The 18,977-nt window shown below is 39.0% G+C and overlaps 1 non-coding gene across 1 annotated transcript; it reads right to left on the bottom strand.

Moving 5' to 3' along the window:
* Nucleotides 1-10,226: 10,226 nt before the first annotated feature.
* LOC131600778 (small nucleolar RNA R71) lies at nt 10,227-10,333 on the bottom strand. The gene has a single exon (XR_009283387.1). It is a non-coding gene; the product is annotated as a small nucleolar RNA R71 (small nucleolar RNA).
* Nucleotides 10,334-18,977: the final 8,644 nt, after the last annotated feature.

Below are 18,977 nucleotides of genomic sequence, written 5' to 3'. Positions count from 1 at the left end.
GATCTGATGTTTGTGAATATAATATTTGAATATCATCAGAGTCAAACAGCTTGGTGCAAAGCATCTTCTTGTCTTCTGACCTTGAAGTGCTTCTGAGCGTGATACCATCAGAACTTCAGTGCTACTGCTTCTGATCTCAAGTTCTTCTGATGCTTCCATAGACCCATGTTCTGATTCTCCCTTGACCATCTTCTGATGTCTTGCCAGACCATGTTCTGATGTTGCATGTTGAACCTTCTGAGACAAAGCTTCTGAGCGCTGATTTGTGCATACTCTTTATATATTTCCTGAAATGGAAATTGCAATGTATTAGAGTACCACATTATCTCACACAAAATTCATATCCTTGTTATCATCAAAACTAAGAATATTGATCAGAACAAATCTTGTTCTAACAATCTCCCCCTTTTTGATGATGACAAAAACATATATAAATGATATGAATTTGCGATCAGAAAGAGCAGACGGCTAAAGACAAATTACACAACTATAGCATAAGCATGTGAATATGTCTCCCCCTGAGATTAACAATCTCCCCCTGAGATGAATAATCTCCCCCTGAAATAAATACTCGAAGAACTTTAATAATAAAAGACTTCCTTGATTATTTCGGTAGAGACGATCACATAAGCTTCTGTCTTCTGATAATTCATAGCTTCTGACTTCTGCTTCCATTGGACAGCTTCAGAACTTGAATTTCTTTAGATCCCTAGAACACTCACAGCTTCTGATTCCTGCTTCCATTTAGGACAGCTTCAGAACTTGAATTTCTTTGATCTTCAGAACATTCACAGCTTCTGATTCCTGCTTCCATTTAGGACAGCTTCAGAACTTGAATTTCTTTGGATCTTCAGAACATTCACAGCTTCTGATTCATGCTTCCATTTAGGACAGCTCCAGAACTTGAGTTTTCTGGATCTTTAGAACATTCACAGCTTCTGATTTCTGCTTCCCTCGGATAGCTTCAGAGCTTTGAATTTCTTCTTACATCACTTCATGCTAGATTGTATCAGAACATTGTTGAATGTACCAGAGCATCATCAGAGCATCTCTACATCCTGAAATGTTACAGAACAAAACTAAACGACAAAAGTCAGCATGAATGAGTTAGAACATAAAATGTGTATCAGAACACAAAATATGTATCAGAGCCATATAAGCCATATAGAATATATCAGATCCAATAGACAATGTATCAGAGCAAATAGACAATGATTTGGATCATATTCTATTATCAGAATTTCTGATCATTCTTCCTTCTTGCTTCTGATTCTGAAGTTTCCTAGCACTCAGCTTGCTTCAAGAATCCAAGAGCTTGATTCATTCTGTTGCTTCTTATGTTGATCTTGAATCTTCGATTCCTGCAACAACACAACTTAAAAGCATAGAACTTTGCAAGTTCTGTTAGTAAATGTGGAGCCTTTTTACTCGGTAACTGATAATATTAATCAGATCATTTATCATATATTTTCTCCCCCTTTTTGTCATATCATCAAAAAACAGAAAAGATTCAGATACAAACAAAAAGAAACACACGGAGGAAAAAGGATGATTTCATTGAAGTTCAAACAACAGGTACAGAAGTACACAAAGAGAAGGAAGACAAGATGCACAAAAACAGATGCAGCAAAAGCAAAAAAGCAAAAAATAACATAGACTCAATCTAAGACGGCCCTAGCCTTGACAAGATCTTGGCCAGCATCTCTTGAACCCCATTGTTGTGCTCATTCTGCTTCTCTATGAAAGCTCTAAACTCAGCATTGACTGAGCTTTGCTCATCCTGTTTCTTCTGAATATCTTCCAGAGTCCTTGCAAGACGAGAAGATTCATCAGAAGGAGCTTCACCGCTTCTAACCACAAGAATGGCATTCTGATCCGCGGCTTCCATAGTCAGATCATTTACAGGATTTTACTCAACAGGAATGGTTTCATCAACATGATCTTCAACATCTGCTTCTTGCATAGAAGCATCTTCATAATTGATCGCGACTTTACGTGTCTATTAGTCGGGATAACTGCAAGTGCACAGTCGTGTCGTGTAATTTTAAAAGATATCGAATCCACAGGGACTATAAATCGACCTACCGTTATCTAAAGTTACTATGTAAAGCTAAGGCTAATGATATTTGGGTTTTTTATAAATGGGGAAACTAAAATCTTAAATCTAGGTAAAATATAATAACAAGCGGATATCAGTATGTATTTCATCTAACTTAGGTGATCCGAAGTTCCATTGGCCAAATTCTAATTAAATCAAAGATCTTTACTAACTATGTTATTTAAAAGTCCTCCTCTCAAACTCTCGCTCTATTGATTCAGACTACGGTCCTAACTCTTAATGTACGCTTTCGCCATCCCACCAGATTTAGAAACGCTTTTTGAAAATAACATAGTTAATAAAATGCTTGTTTTATGAAGTCGTTATCTATTTAAATCTCCTAATCTCAAACTCTCGCTCTGTTGACTCGGAACATGCTAATATCCCTAACGTATGCTTTCGCCATCCCGCTCGGGTGTAAAAACACTTTTTGGAAATAAATAAGTTCTAATTAGTTTTAATACGCTTTCGCCATCCTTAAAACTAATGTCCTATGTCTACTATCCAATTAAAGATCTCAAACTTTCGCTCTATTGATTTTAACCTTTGACCGTCTTAACCCCTCAAACTTTCGCTCTATTGGTTTTAAGACTTACTAATTAAATTAGACATACAAACCAAAAACAAGTGATATTTAATAAAACATAATTAAGCCAATTTATTTCGGATCCCTACGGTTAAATTACTTTACATACCGATATCTAAATAAATTAGCCAGACATACTTAAAGAAACAAACATGAAATTATAATTATTAAACATGGAATTGTAATTATTAAACATGAAATTATAATTACTAACCATATTATAATAATAATGATAAAACAATATTATAAGAACATGAAACTAAAATAATTGCAAATAAATAAACCTGTAAGTAAAGCAGACGAAACAAACTTGAATAAAGCTTTGAAATAATGTCGGCAAGATTGTGATCCAAGAGTACATAAATTGTAGGCCTAAAACTAATGGTGTGGTAGTTCCTCAATGTGAGAAACTACCACTTTTACAAAGTGATAATATATGCCTAAAACTATGAACAGCGCTTCCGCGCCTAAAACTTGGATGCTCTCAAATGAATGCTCAGCCTCTATTTATAGGGAATGGAAATGGAAGTTACATTCAGCATCATGTGAGAAGTAGTGGAGATCATGCGTGGGAAGTTGAGAAAAAGGTGGAGAAAATAGTGGAGAGGTGGAGACGGACGTCTCAAGTAGCTGACGTGGCGCTCTTTTACCCCTTGGGCTTAGGAGACGTGCGTCTTCTGAGGAGACGTGGCAAGGAGCATGGAGACGGGCGTCTCCCACTTGGAGACGTGGCTTGGATGATGGGAACGTGCGTCCCTTGATTTGTGGAGGGTGAGACGACCGTCTCCCACTTGGAGACGTGGGGGCTTCAACTTCACGTGGGCTGGATTTGTACTTGCACAATTTGGGCCTTCTTTGCACCCCTTTCTTGCTTCAACACCCTTTTTCCATCTTTTAGGCACAAATAGTAGTGATTTTAGCTCCATTTCTTTCCTTTTCACAATTAGTCTCAATTTTGAGCGTAAAACCTAAAACAATGAAAATACCAGCATAATACCAACATAAAACAACATAATTAAGATAAAATAGGGAAATAATATATGTAAATCAAGCCAAATATGTGATACATTTTCGCGTTATCAATAATCTGCAGCTGGAATCTCAGAATCTCCATTCTCAAGTGCCTGAAGAATGGCAGCAAGATTCCTGGGTGCAGAAGGACCTTCAACTTCTGGTGGGTCAACAACTTCTGGAATGACCAAGCTTGGGTCTTCCTTAGAAGGGTTTTCCCTCAGAAAGTCAAAGAGGGTCTTGAAATCCCCAAGTAGGACAGGATATTGAGGTATCCAGACCACAATCTCCTTGCAAGGGTTAGCTTCCATTGCAGCAGCAAGTCTTGCTACTTCCAATTCATCCACAAAGGGCTTCTCCTCAGCAGCAACACAATTTCTGAGAGGATGGTAGTATATACCATTATCATCCTCCAGAAGGTAACCAGGGTAACCATGGGCAGCAGCCACTAGTCTTTTCTGTACTCTCATTGCTTCTACTTGAAAATCCTTGCGAAATCTTCTCCAGAGATTTCTTGTAGAAACATCATCCAGACCATTTAGAAATGCACCCTTCAGAAGGTCTAGACTGCTAATCACCTCATGTCTGAAAAGTTCCAGGTAGGTATAGGGTTCAGGTTCAGGCGGATTGAAGGTGAATTTGTAGTCAGGGTAGAGAAGAGGGAAAAAGAAGAGGGAAACGTTCGAGGAATATAAAAAAGAAAAGAAGGACAATAAAAGAAATGATGAATGGCATTTAATGTAACATGACGTGAGGAGAGATAATAATGACAAAAGATGAGATTTGCACAGTTACCTAAGTAGATGTCCCCTCAACTGCACGCACGCTTGTCCAGAAATAGTGAACACGTGTTTACCATCTGGATAGCCAGTTACAGCTGTTTTGCTTTTAAAGAGATTCTGAATCAACTTAGACAATGAAACGTTAGTAATAACTGAATCACAATTTCTAATTGATTTCAATCAGAACTTCTTAAAAAAATCCAATTTCATTTCAGAAGATACTCATACATAAGATCTTCTTATCTTCTCATTCTGGGCATAAATCCATACTGATATTCTTCAGAATGAACTTAAACCTATCTTCAGCAAGGGGTTTTGTAAAGATATCAGCCCATTGATGGTCTGTATCCACAAAGTTTAAAGATATAACACCCTTCTGAACATAGTCCCTTATGAAATGATGTTTAATCTCAATATGTTTAGCTTTTGAATGTAAAATAGGATTCTTAGATAAACATATAGCAGAAGTATTATCACAGAAAATAGGAATGTTACTCTCATATATCTGATAATCTTCCAGCTGACTTCTCATTCAGAGCATTTGTGTGCTACAACCAGCAGCAGCAACATATTCTGCTTCTGTTGTTGAGAGGGTAATAGTAGCTTGCTTCTTGCTGTACCATGAGATCATATGACTTCCAAGAAATTGACAACTTCCAGAAGTGCTCTTTCTTTCTATTCTATCTCCAGCATAGTCAGCGTCACAGAATCCTACTAAGTTGTAATCTTTAGATCTTCTGTAAACTAAACCAACATTAGTAGTACCTTTCAGATACCTTAGAATTCTCTTAACCGCTGTTAAATGAGATTCTCTTGGATCTGATTGGAATCGAGCACACAAACAAACACTAAAGAGAATGTCAGGTCTAGAAGCAGTTAGATATAGAAGAGATCCAATCATACCTCTATACAACTTCTGATCTACCTTCTTACTTACCTCATCCTTACCCAGTACACAAGTTGGATGCATAGGAGTTTTGGCTTCTTTGCTTTCAGAAAGATTAAACTTCTTCAGAAGTTCTTTCACATACTTCGTTTGATGAACATAGGTTCCATCGGAAGTTTGGTTGATTTGAATCCCAAGGAAATACTTGAGTTCTCCCATCATGCTCATTTCAAATTCAGCCTGCATAGACTCAGCAAACTCCTTTCCAAGTGTAGCATTAGATGTTCCAAAGATAATATCATCAACATATATTTGACAAATTAAAATATCCTTTTTAAATGTTTTACAAAAGAGAGTAGTGTCCACTTTTCCTCTAGTGAAATCATTTTCCAGAAGGAAAGAACTCAAACGTTCATACCAAGCTCTGGGAGCTTGTTTCAATCCGTATAATGATTTCTTTAATTTGAAAACATGATTTGGAGACATGGAGTCTTCAAAACCAGGAGGTTGGTGAACATAAACTTCTTCATCTATATAACCATTTAAGAAGGCACTCTTTACATCCATCTGATAAAGAGTGATGTTGTGTTGAGTGGCAAAAGAAATTAATAGACGAATAGATTCTAACCTGGCCACTGGTGCAAAGGTTTCTTTATAATCAATCCCTTCTTGCTGACTATAACCCTGAGCAACCAGTCTGGCTTTGTTTCTTACCACTTCACCTTTCTCACTTAGCTTGTTTCTGAAAACCCACTTAGTACCGATGATGTTAAATCCTTTTGGTCTAGGAACCAAGTCCCATACATCATTCCTTGTAAACTGATTTAGTTCTTCTTGCATGGCAATTATCCAGTCTGGATCTTCTAGAGCTTGATCAACAAAAGTTGGCTCGATCAAAGAAACAAGACCTAATTGACATTCTGCATTGTTCTTAAGGAATGCCCTTGTTCTGATGGGATCATCTTTCTTTCCAAGGATCACATCTTCTGAATGAGCTAAGGCAAGTCTAGGTGATCTTCTGATAGTTGGTTCTTCAGAAATCCTAAGATTCTCTAAAGATGCAGCAACTTGATCTTCTGATCCATTGCTTCTGAGACTGCCAGCTTCTGCAGCTTTGCTTCTTGATTCTTCAACTTCTGATATATCAATATCAAAATCTGCAAAATTCTCAAACTGCTTTGGTTTTTCAAGACCAAGCTTATCATCAAACCTGATATTGATTGATTCTTCTACAATCAATGTTTCAGTATTGTATACTCTGTAGCCTTTAGAGCGTTCAGAATATCCAAGAAGGAAACATTTTTGTGCTTTGGAATCAAACTTACCAAGATGATCTTTAGTATTCAGAATAAAACATACACATCCAAAAGGATGGAAATATGAAATGTTGGGCTTTCTGTTCTTCCACAATTCATAAGGAGTCTTATTTAGAATAGGTCTGATAGAGATTCTATTCTGAATATAACACGCAGTGTTTATTGCTTCTGCCCAGAAATGCTTAGCCATATTGGTTTCATTGATCATGGTTCTGGCCATTTCTTGTAGAGTCCTATTCTTTCGCTCTACAACTCCATTTTGATGTGGAGTTCTAGGACAAGAGAAATCATGGGCAATACCATTTTCTTTGAAGAACTCCTCAAAGAATTTGTTCTCAAATTCACCACCATGATCACTTCTGACCTTTATGATCTTGCACTCCTTCTCAGATTGGATCTGAGTGCAGAATTCAAAGAACACTGAATGAGACTCATCCTTGTGTTTCAAGAACTTTACCCAAGTCCAGCGGCTATAATCATCAACGATGACTAATCCATATTTCTTCCCTCTGACAGATGCTATTTTGACTGGGCCAAACAGATCAATGTGCAAGAGTTCTAATGGCCTTGAGGTAGAAACAACATTCTTAGACTTGAATGCAGGTCTGGAGAACTTGCCCTTCTGACATGCTTCACAAAGAGCATCTGATTTGTATTTCAGATTCGGGAGTCCTCTGACTAGATTTAGTTTGTTAATCTGAGAAATCTTTCTCAAACTAGCATGTCCTAATCTTCTGTGCCAGACCCATTGCTCTTCAGAAACAGACATAAGACAAGTCACCTTCTGCTTCTCAAGATCAGAAAGATCAATCTTATAAATGTTGTTCTTCCTCTTGCCTGTAAATAGGATTGAGCCATCCTTCTGACTTACAGCCTTGCAAGACTTTTGATTGAAGATTATATCATAACCATTGTCACTTAATTGACTTATGGACAATAAGTTATGCGTTAATCCTTCTACAAGAAGTACATTAGTTATGGAAGGAGAGTTACCAAGACTTATGGTTCCAGAGCCAATGATTTTGCCCTTCTGATCTCCTCCAAAATTGACTTCTCCACCTGGTTTAAGCACCAGGTCTTGGAATGTAGACCTTCTTCTCGTCATGTGTCGCGAGCACCCAGAGTCCAGGTACCATGACATTTTGCTTTCTGTCCTCTTTGCTGATAACACGATTTTATATCGTATATTTAGCCTAAAATCCATAGATATTTATAGCATTTTCCGTTTATTATGTTAATTTATTGTGATATTACGCGTGTATTTGTTTTGTTTCAGGTTTTACACTTCAATTACGTCTATTTGCGAAAAGGAAAGAAAATCGAGCTTAAATGACCAATATTTATGCTTAAAAGACGTAAATTGGGTGCTGAAGTAAAAAGGGAGTGCAATTAGGACCCAAAAGGCCCAAAAGAGCAATCCAGCCCACGAAGGAAAGCAACCCAGGCCACGCTAGTAAGCAGAGACGCACGTCTCTGCCACCTCAGCAAAGGGGAGACGCACGTCTCCACCTCCCTAAAGAATCTCCACTTGAGACGCACGTCTCAAGTCAGTCAGCTGCCTCCCTGAAGAATCGGAGACGCACGTCTCCAAGTCCCAGTCAGAAAAAGGTCCCTCAATTCACGGATTCCAACTGCAAATCCCCTCCTATAAATAGGACATGCTATCTCACTTCAATCGGTCCGATTTCCTGCCAACGAAGTGCTGCCGAAATTGTACCACGAACCGCTTTTCATTATTCTGTTTTCATTCAACCGTTTATTTTCTCACAACGATTTCTACACTGGAAATTGTTGTGAACTTTTCGTAGATCTAGCCTTACGTTAGATTTATCGTTTTAATTCCTTGTTTTTATTTTCTGCCATTTAAATTCCGAAGAACGATCCAGCCAAGCTGTGGTGGAAGTTCGAGTACTTCAAGATTCAATTTAATTCAGACTTATTTCAATTCAGGTTTATTATTTACCGCCTTTATTTATATTATTATTGCATGATATATTATATGCCAATTAATATGCCTATTAATATGAACCAAATTTATTTATGCATGTTTAACCATATTAATATGTCTGGCTAAATTACTAAAGGTGTCGGTATGTAAATAAGTTAACCGTAGGGATCCGAAATAAATTGGCTTAAATTATGTTTTATTAATTATCACTTATTTTTGGTTTATATGTCTAGTTTAATTAGTAAGTCTTAAAACCAATAGAGCGAAAGTTTGAGGGCTTAAGACAGTCAAAGGTTAAAACCAATAGAGCGAAAGTTTGAGGTCTTTAACTGGATAGTAGACATAGGACATTAGTTTTAAGGATGGAGAAAGCGTATTAAAACTAATTGGGACTTATTTATTTCCAAAAATTGTTTTTACACTCGAGCGGGATGGCGAAAGCGTACGTTAGGGATATTAGCTTGCTCCGAGTCAACAGAGCGAAAGTTTGAGATTAGGAGATTTAAATAGATAACAACCTCATAAAATAGGCATTTTATTAATTACATTGTTTCCAAAAAGCTCTTCTAAAATCTAATGGGATGGCGAAAGCGTACATTAGGAATAGGATAGTAGTCTGACTCAACAGAGCGAAAGTTTGAGACGAGGATTTTTAATCAATTGAATTAGTAAAGATTTTTAATTTGATTATGCAAAAGCCAATGGACCTTCGGATTTCCTGTAGTTAAACGAAATACATACTGATACCTGTCTTTTATTATTATTCTTTATTCTCTCACAATCACTTTCCCTTAGGAACAATCGAAATTTTAGTACTCCTAGCTTTACATAGTAACCTTAGATAACGGTAGATCGATTCATAGTCCCTGTGGATTCGATATCTTTTAAAACTACACGACACGACTGTGCACTTGCAGTTATCAGATTTATAGACACGTAAAGTCGCGATCAAGTTTTTGGCGCCGCTGCCGGGGACTATTTAAGTCGATATCGTAACTCACTGTTACACCGTAGAGACTAGGACAATTCTTCCCTTTCTTTTTGAACGATTGTATGCCAAATACTCGTTCAGAAGGAGGAGACTTAATACAACGAATTAACGAGATCGAACGTTTCATTAACGTCAAACGTCGAGCTCGCAATCTTCCCGAAGTAGCAGAAATTCCGATTAATCAGGAATTGATTTTTACTGATCAAATCAATCAAATTACCCCAAAGTTAGAGATGGCTGCTATCCGTCCTCTTAGAGACTATGCCGCTCCTTCGCGCGCTGAACCGCATTCAAGCATCGCACCACCTGCGATTGAAGCGAACAATTTCGAACTAAAACCTTCACTGGTCCAAGCTGTTCAACAGAATCAATTCTCTGGAAGCCCTGTAGACGACCCCAATCTCCATTTATCCGTGTTCGTGCAATACGCCGACACTATCAAAGCCAACAACGTTAGCTCCGAAGCTATTCGATTACGCCTTTTCCCTTTCTCCTTGAGAGATAGAGCGAGAGCGTGGCTTCAATCCCTGCCTTCCAATTCCATAACTACGTGGGACGAATTGAAGAGAGTATTCTTAGCGAGATATTTTCCGCCTAGCAAAACTGCTATGCTTAGAGGTCAAATCAACGGATTTACCCAGAAAGATAACGAATCACTCTTCGAAGCTTGGGAACGTTACAAGGACATGCTTAGAATATGCCCTCATCATGGACTCGAACCATGGCTGATCATCCATACTTTCTATGGTGGTCTCCTATATAACACTAAAATGACTATAGATGCCGCTGCTGGCGGAGCATTAATGGACAAACCCCATGATGAAGCATACAAACTCATAGAGAACATGGCACAAAACCATTACCAATGGGGTGGAGAACGAGCTGCTCTAGAGAAAGCACAAACCAAAGGAGGAATGTACGAAATAAGTGGTATAGACCGCGTTAACGCTAAAGTAGACGTTTTAACTTAAAAGATCGAGAATTTAACCATCACTCCTTCAGCCACCGCTGCCGCTGTAGCACCTAACTGCGAGATTTGTGGATTGACTGGGCATGTAGTTGCTGAATGCCAACTCTTGACTGGAGTCCCATCTGATCAAGTAAATTACGCTCAAGGAAACCCTTATTCTAACACGTACAATCCTGGATGGAAAAACCACCCGAACTTTTCTTATAAGAAAAACAATGCGTTGTACGCGCCTGGACAAGCACCTGCTGTACCACCTGGCTACCAAAAAGCGCCTGTAGCTGCTCAAAACACCCCTAGGAAGTCGAACCTAGAAATCATGATGGAGAACTTCATAGCTTCCCAACAACAAACCAATAAAGACTTCCTGAATCAAAACATCCACAATAGCGAGCAACTAAAATAACTATCGAACAAAGTAGATGCTTTAGCTACGCATAACAAAATGTTAGAAACTCAAATCTCACAAGTGGCTCAACAACAAGCACCTACTGCTGCCCCTGCTGGCACGTTTCCTGCTCAACCACAACCTAATCCTAAAGGACATGCGAACGCGATAACACTACGAAGTGGAACGAATTACGATGGACCCATAGATCCTAGAACCCAAAACGTACCCATGTCACAACAAGAGCCAAAGGAAACCCAAAAGAAAACAACTAACGAACAAACTACTAAGACTGATGAGAACAATAACGAAGTGGAACCCGAAAAGGAGAAACCTTATGTTCCACCACCACCTTATAAGCCACCAATTCCTTACCCTCAGAGATTAGCTAAATCAAAAACCGAAGCGCAATTTAAAAGATTTGTAGAACTTCTGAAGCAATTAAACATAACCATACCATTCACAGAAGCCATAACTGAAATGCCTTCGTACGCTAAGTTCTTAAAAGAAATCTTATCAAACAAAAAGAAACTCGAGGATAACGAAACTATAACGCTTACCGCTGAATGTAGCGCTATCATCCAAAACAATATGCCTCCAAAACTGAAAGACCCTGGTAGTTTCTCTATACCCTGCGTAATAGGTAAAACCATTATAGAGAAAGCCTTGTGCGATTTAGGAGCTAGTGTTAGTTTGATGCCTCTCTCAACCTGTAAGAAACTAAATCTAGGCGAGCTTAAAGCAACGAGAATGTCTCTTCAACTAGCAGACCGTTCAGTAAAGTACCCTGTAGGAATGTTAGAGAATATCCCTGTTCGTGTAGGTCAATTCTACAACCCGACTGATTTCATCATTATGGATATCCAAGAAGATTCTAACATCCCAATCATATTAGGAAGACCATTCTTAGCAACCGCTGGTGCAATTATAGACGTAAAACGAGGAAAGCTTACTTTTGAAGTAGGAGAAGAGAAAATAGAATTTATACTTTCCCAATTCCTAAAAGCACCCTCTATAATTGACACATGCTGTTCTGCTGACATAATCGACGAGTGTGTTCATGAAATAAAATCCGAACCAAATACGGAAACCGACATCCTAAGAATTCCTATGCCGCCAATTTTTGAAGATGACAACTGGCGTGAGGAATATCAAGATAACCACCTGAGTGAATGCTTAGCTTTAACTCCTGATCCTATACCTGGACCTAAGAAACCTGCTATAGAGCTGAAGACACTTCCTACCGATCTTAGATATGAGTTTCTAGACGAAGAACTAAACCGACCAGTTATAGTGAACGCCAACTTAGGACGAAGCGAGACTGAAAAATTACTTAATGTCCTAAGAAAATACCCTACCGCTTTAGGATACAACATATCAGATCTGAAAGGTATAAGCCCTTCTCTGTGTATGCACCGCATTATGCTCGAAGACGATAGTAAAACCTCTAGGGAACATCAAAGGCGAATAAATCCTATTATGAGCGATGTGGTTAAAAAGGAAATCCAAAAACTGCTAGAAGCCGGAATAATATATCCTATATCCGATAGTAAATGGGTTAGTCCTGTTCACGTCGTACCAAAGAAAGGAGGAGTCACTGTAATCACTAATGCAAAAGGAGAATCTGTAGCACAACGTACCCAAACTGGATGGAGAATGTGCATTGACTATAGGAAGTTAAACAAAGCTACCCGAAAAGACCATTTCCCTTTACCTTTCATAGATCAAATGCTTGAACGCCTAGCTAAAGACTCACATTTTTGCTATCTGGATGGATACTCCGGATTTTTCCAAATTCCTATCCACCCTGACGACCAAGAGAAGACCACATTTACCGGTCCTTATGGTACATTCGCCTATAGACGAATGCCTTTTGGACTCTGCAATGCACCCGCGACCTTCCAAAGATGCATGATGGCAATATTTGCCGACTTCCTAGATGGAATAATGGAGGTCTTTATGGACGACTTCTCTGTCTGTGGAGGAAGTTTTGAAACATGTTTAGCGAACCTTGAGCTGGTGCTTAAACGATGCGTAAGCGTAAACCTAGTCCTTAATTGGGAAAAATGCCATTTCATGGTTCGACAAGGAATTGTACTTGGACACATCGTATCCGATAGAGGAATCGAAGTTGATAAAGCAAAAATCGAAATTATCGAAAACCTTCAACCTCCCAAAACCGTTAGAGAAATAAGAAGTTTTCTAGGACACGCTGGTTTTTACCGATGTTTCATTAAGGATTTCTCTAAAATAACCAAACCCTTAACTGAATTACTCATGAAAGACGCCGAATTTATTTTCACCGATAAATGCACTGAAGCATTTCAAACACTTAAACGAGCATTAATCTCTGCGCCAATTATGCAACCTCCCGACTGGAATGAGCCTTTCGAAATAATGTGTGACGCAAGTGATTATGCTGTAGGAGCTGTTCTAGGACAAAGAAAGGATAAGAAACTACATGTCATATACTATGCAAGTAGAACCTTAGACGAAGCTCAAATGAATTATGCCACGACAGAAAAAGAATTATTAGCTGTCGTATTCGCATTAGACAAGTTCCGTTCTTACCTGGTAGGAGCCAAAATAATCATATACACTGATCACGCCGCCATTAGGTACCTCCTAACCAAAAAGGACGCCAAACCAAGACTTTTGAGATGGATCTTGTTACTACAAGAGTTCGACCTGGAAATTAAAGATAAAAAGGGCACTGAAAACGTCGTAGCAGATCATCTCTCTCGATTGGAAAATCTAAAACCCGAAGAAGTACCAATTGACGACGATTTCCCTTATGAAAGACTCATCGCTCAATTTGAAGCAAATGAATTTGAACCATACCATCCAAATTCTGAAACCGAGAAATTAGCTGAAATAGCTTTAGCCCGATCTGACGCACCTTGGTATGCAGATTTCGTAAACTACCTAGCTGCTGGTGTGCTGCCTCCTGATTTAAGTTATCAACAGAAGAAGAAATTCTTCCATGACCTAAAACATTACTATTGGGACGACCCACTCTTGTTCAAAAGAGGCCCCGATGGAATCTTTAGACGTTGTGTACCCGAAGAAGAAATAGGAAGCATAATCACACACTGCCATTCTGCACCGTGTGGAGGACACCATAGCACATCTAGAACCTGCGCCAAAATCCTTCAATCTGGACTTTTCTGGCCTAACCTGTGGAAAGACGTTTACTTTGCTGTAATAAACTGTGATAGATGCCAACGAACCGGAAATATTTCGAGACGTGATGAAATGCCTCAAAAAGGCATTCTGGAAGTAGAAATATTTGACGTCTGGGGGATAGACTTTATGGGTCCATTTCCATCGTCGTTTGGAAATCAATATATACTCGTAGCCGTCGACTATGTTTCAAAATGGATAGAAGCTATCGCCTCTCCTACAAACGATACACGAGTCGTCACTAAACTCTTCAAAAACGTCATCTTTCCTAGGTTCGGTGTACCAAGATTGGTAATTAGTGATGGTGGTTCCCATTTCATTTCAAGAATACTTGAGAAACTCCTTCGAAAATATGGAGTAAATCATCGAATAGCCACACCATACCATCCACAAACAAGCGGTCAAGTAGAAGTATCTAACCGCGAAATAAAACAAATATTGGAGAAAACTGTTGCTATATCAAGGAAAGATTGGTCAACCAAGCTAAACGAAGCTTTATGGGCTTATAGGACAGCTTTCAAAACTCCAATAGGAACTACCCCATTCAAACTCGTTTATGGAAAATCATGCCACCTACCGGTAGAGTTAGAACATAAAGCCTACTGGGCTATTAAGAACTTAAACCTAAACTACACTGCCGCTGGCGAGAAACGACTTCTAGACATAAACGAATTAGAAGAACTTAGACAAGACGCTTACGAAAACGCCAAAATCTATAAAGAGCGAACGAAAAAATGGCACGACAAGCGTATATCTAGGAAAAATTTTAGCATAGGCGATAAAGTGCTTTTATTTAATTCTAGACTAAAATTATTTCCTGGCAAGTTACGATCTAGATGGTCTGGCCCTTTCGAAATAACTAACATATTTCCGAGTGGAGCAATAGAAATCAAAGGAGAAACCGTCAAACCTTTTGTCGTAAATGGGCAACGTCTTAAGTATTACCATCATCTCGAATACGATGAAAACATCGAAATTTTTAAACTTGACGAACTGCCCGCTCTTTCGAAAAAATAGTTTTCTATTTTAAAATCGTCGAGCTTACGACATTAAACAAAGCGCTTGGTGGGAGACAACCCACATTTATTTATTCTTTTTATTTTTATTTTATTTTTATTTTTAAATATTTAATTTTTAATTTTCATTTAACTATTCTATTTTTAATCATTCTAGATTTTAATTTTCTTATTATTTTTCATACATCTTATAATAACTATTATAATTATAGCCGCTTTCTTCATTCGAGAAAATACTTCCTTTTTATAATTATAATTATTATTATAACTTGTTTTATTTAATTTTATTTTTAAAATTAACACTAGCCTAGTTCTAACTTAATCTCAATATTTTCAACTTCTAGGTTTTTCATTTAACTACTAACTACGATGCAAGAAGTTGACAATATGGAAGTTGTGTTCCGTGGTAGAGGACAAGAAGCAAGATTTAACAAGCTGGCTGAAAGACACATGGAATTGACTTGCTATCCTCACCAACCAACTATGGTGAAGCTTGGTATCGAAGAAAGCATCCTACACCTGCTTAACCAAATCGGTTGGACTGGTTCTCACTTGTTCCGCAAGTTTAACACTTATCGGAAGCTCACCCTGGAATTCTTGAGCTCCCTGACCTATCTTCCAAACTGTGGACAAGGGCTGAAAAAAGGAGTTATTCTCTTTAGACTCTTTGGTATGGAGTTTAATTTCTGCATCCGAGACTTTGCTGAAATGTTAGAACTACCTCATGGACCTGATGCATACGCCCAAGTAGCTGAAGAAAATCTTCCATACTGGGAGTTGGAAAAATACTGGGGCAAGATCACTGGAAACGACAACCCTGAAGAGAATGAATTTCAATCTGAGAACATCCACAATCCTGCTTTCCGCTACTTTCACAAGATCCTCGCTCACTATATTTTTGGCAAGCCTGATAATGTCACTGAAGTTACTAGAGAAGAGCTGTTCATCATGTTTTGTACATCTCAGAATCGCCCGGTCAATGCCATCGCATTCATGCTAACAAACTTCGAACGCATCACGCAAGACGAAGTTTCACCCATTAGGATCGGCGGATTCGTCACTATGATTGCTAATGCCATAGGAATGAGAGTGCCTTTGCTTAGATTGACACCTTTTGGTACCCATACCTCTATGGACATCAATTTCTGCTTTAATCGAGGTATCATCGGTAACCTTGGACCTGATCGTTTTGAATTGCTCATTGACAACAAAGTTTGGTATCAGTTCACCTTACCGAATCCTAGGACGAGTGTGCACAACCCTACCAACTGGCTTTACTATGGTCAGATTCCTGAGAGAGAGCCATCACCTGAAACTCCTCAAGCTTATGAACATTTTGATGAGGAAATGCCTGCATCTGAATCTGAACCTGAAACACCTCCTGGTTATTATGAACCTCTTCCTGTTGATGAACCCATTCCTGATTACGAACCTCTTCCTATTGATGAACCTATATCTGAGTATGAGCCTGAAACTCGTTCTGAAAATTCTGTTGATGACTACACTGTTGATATGACTGATGTCGAGGTCGAGCAACAACAACCCGCTACATCTACCGCATCGGTGAATCAAAGAATGCCTACTCTGAATACGCACGAGCAAGCCATCACTGCGCTACAACAAGATGTACAACATGTGCGCAACGAGCTACACACTTTGCAAATGCATTTCTTCGATTTTATCGACACCGTAAATGCTCAGTTCGACGAAGTTTTCAAACACATTCAATCTAATCAGAACAACAATAGACGTGGCTAGATGTTACCGTATTAGACTATTAGATTTTATTTCTAGTTTTAGCAATTTCTTTTCCTAGTTTAGATTTTCATTTTTCTGCACTTTTACATTCTGCTTATGTTAACACTCAGTACTAGTTTAATATTCAATGAAAATTTCTTTTGATTACTGTTACTGTGTTATGTTACACTGCTATTGACTGCTATATATATACTTCCCTATAATTTTTTGCTGTTAATAGTATTAAAATCCGACACTGTTATGAACTGATGGACAATATTAATGGTATCTGTCAGTACTGTCTGGTCACTTGCATGCGTGACCCACCTGCCTACAACAGGAGACGCACGTCTCCATCTGTGTGGGACCAGCTGACACGAACCAAAGGAACAGGAGACGCACGTCTCCATGCTCTGCCCCAGCAGACTGGCTGCCTGAGACGCACGTCTCCCAAGGCCAGCAGTCTGTTTGACCACGCAGACCACTCTCTTTCCCTCTTGAATTTTGAATTTGAATTTCAAAATTCATCTTTCAATCTTCTTCATTCTTCCCCTATTTATTCCATTTAAACTCCATTAACCTCATTCATCCTCCATCATTCACCTCTTAAACTCCATTCATTTCCCACTTTTTTTATTCTATTCAAACTTCAAACACCACCATTAATCCATTTTAATTCTCCATTAACCACCCCATTTTCAAACCTCACTATAAAACCACACCACCACCACTCTTCTTCTTCACAACTTTCATACCATTCTCTATTTCTCCTACACTTCATTTCTATTTTTCATTTCCATACTCACCATGCCTCCACGTTCATTAATCCGTAGTGAGCGTCCCGAGAGACCACCTCCCGACCTTTCAAACATTATCTTCCGAGATGATGACAATGATGCTCAACGAACTAAATATGTCGCCTTCTACGAACGTTCGGTTGTTCCCACAGAATTTGTGAACACCGAATGTCTAGAAACTTTGGGTCTCATTGATGGTGTCACCCGTTTGCTCACTAAATCTAGCCTCCACCATCTTTGTACCGAACCCGTACCTACTTATGAGCCGCTCGTTTTAGAATTTTTGAGTTCCTTCAACTACGACACTCCCTCTAATCAACCACTCTCAACCGGTAGCATCCAATTTCGGATGTTCAACCGTGAATATGCTCTAGATCAAGATGTCGTAGCTTCATATTTGCATTTCAATCATGCACCAATTGCTCACCGCTCAATCTTTCAAGAACTCAATGGTCGATCCTGGGAGGATCTCGCTTTTGAATTTTGGTTCCATCTCACTGGAGAACACCCTACCGGTTGGAGAGCTCTCCATGCTTCTCACATTCAAAACCCCGCTATACGTTATTTTCAACGTGTTTTGGGGCATATTATTTTTGCGAGATCTAACAACCACAAGGTAAACCAAAATGAATTATTTTTCCTTTACTGTGCGCTTAACAATATCCGTTTCAATGCCGCACCGTTTATGTTCCAACACATCCAAGGCTTAGTCAACGCCCCCGCTACGAACCCATTCTTGCTTGGCGGCATTATTACTACCTTGGCCTGTGCTTTAGGTCTTGGTGACGAGCTCCTCTCACTCTCACATCTCATGAAACCTGCTCAGTCACTCGATCTCACCTACTGCCGTGACTCCCACTTGGTTTCACCCCGCCATGATGGCCGATACACTTTGGTCGTCAACAAAGTTCCTATTCCTTATGTCATCCTTCCATGCCCTGAAAGAATCAACATCCGTTATGTTCAACGTTGGAGGCTTATTGAAGACAACCCTCAAGATGACCAACAAGAACATCCTAATGAACCTATGGATGCCAATGAAGAAGAACTCAACCAAGGGCAAGCTCATGTCAACCAACCTCCTCCAAACAACCCTCCGCCTATCACTCTTGAAGCCATGTATGCTGCTATTCAACGCCAAGATCAACTCGTTCAAGCTATGCAGACAAACCAAACTGAAACAATTAGGCTCATCCGAGAGATGCAACAGGAGCACCGTGACTATGCTATTAGGAACGAAAGTCAATACGCTGAAATTGCTACATATTTGC

This window comes from Vicia villosa, linkage group LG4 (assembly GCF_029867415.1).
Source record: "Vicia villosa cultivar HV-30 ecotype Madison, WI linkage group LG4, Vvil1.0, whole genome shotgun sequence".
In the NCBI taxonomy this organism is placed as follows: domain Eukaryota; kingdom Viridiplantae; phylum Streptophyta; class Magnoliopsida; order Fabales; family Fabaceae; genus Vicia; species Vicia villosa.
This window is presented reverse-complemented; position numbering and strand designations above follow the sequence as displayed.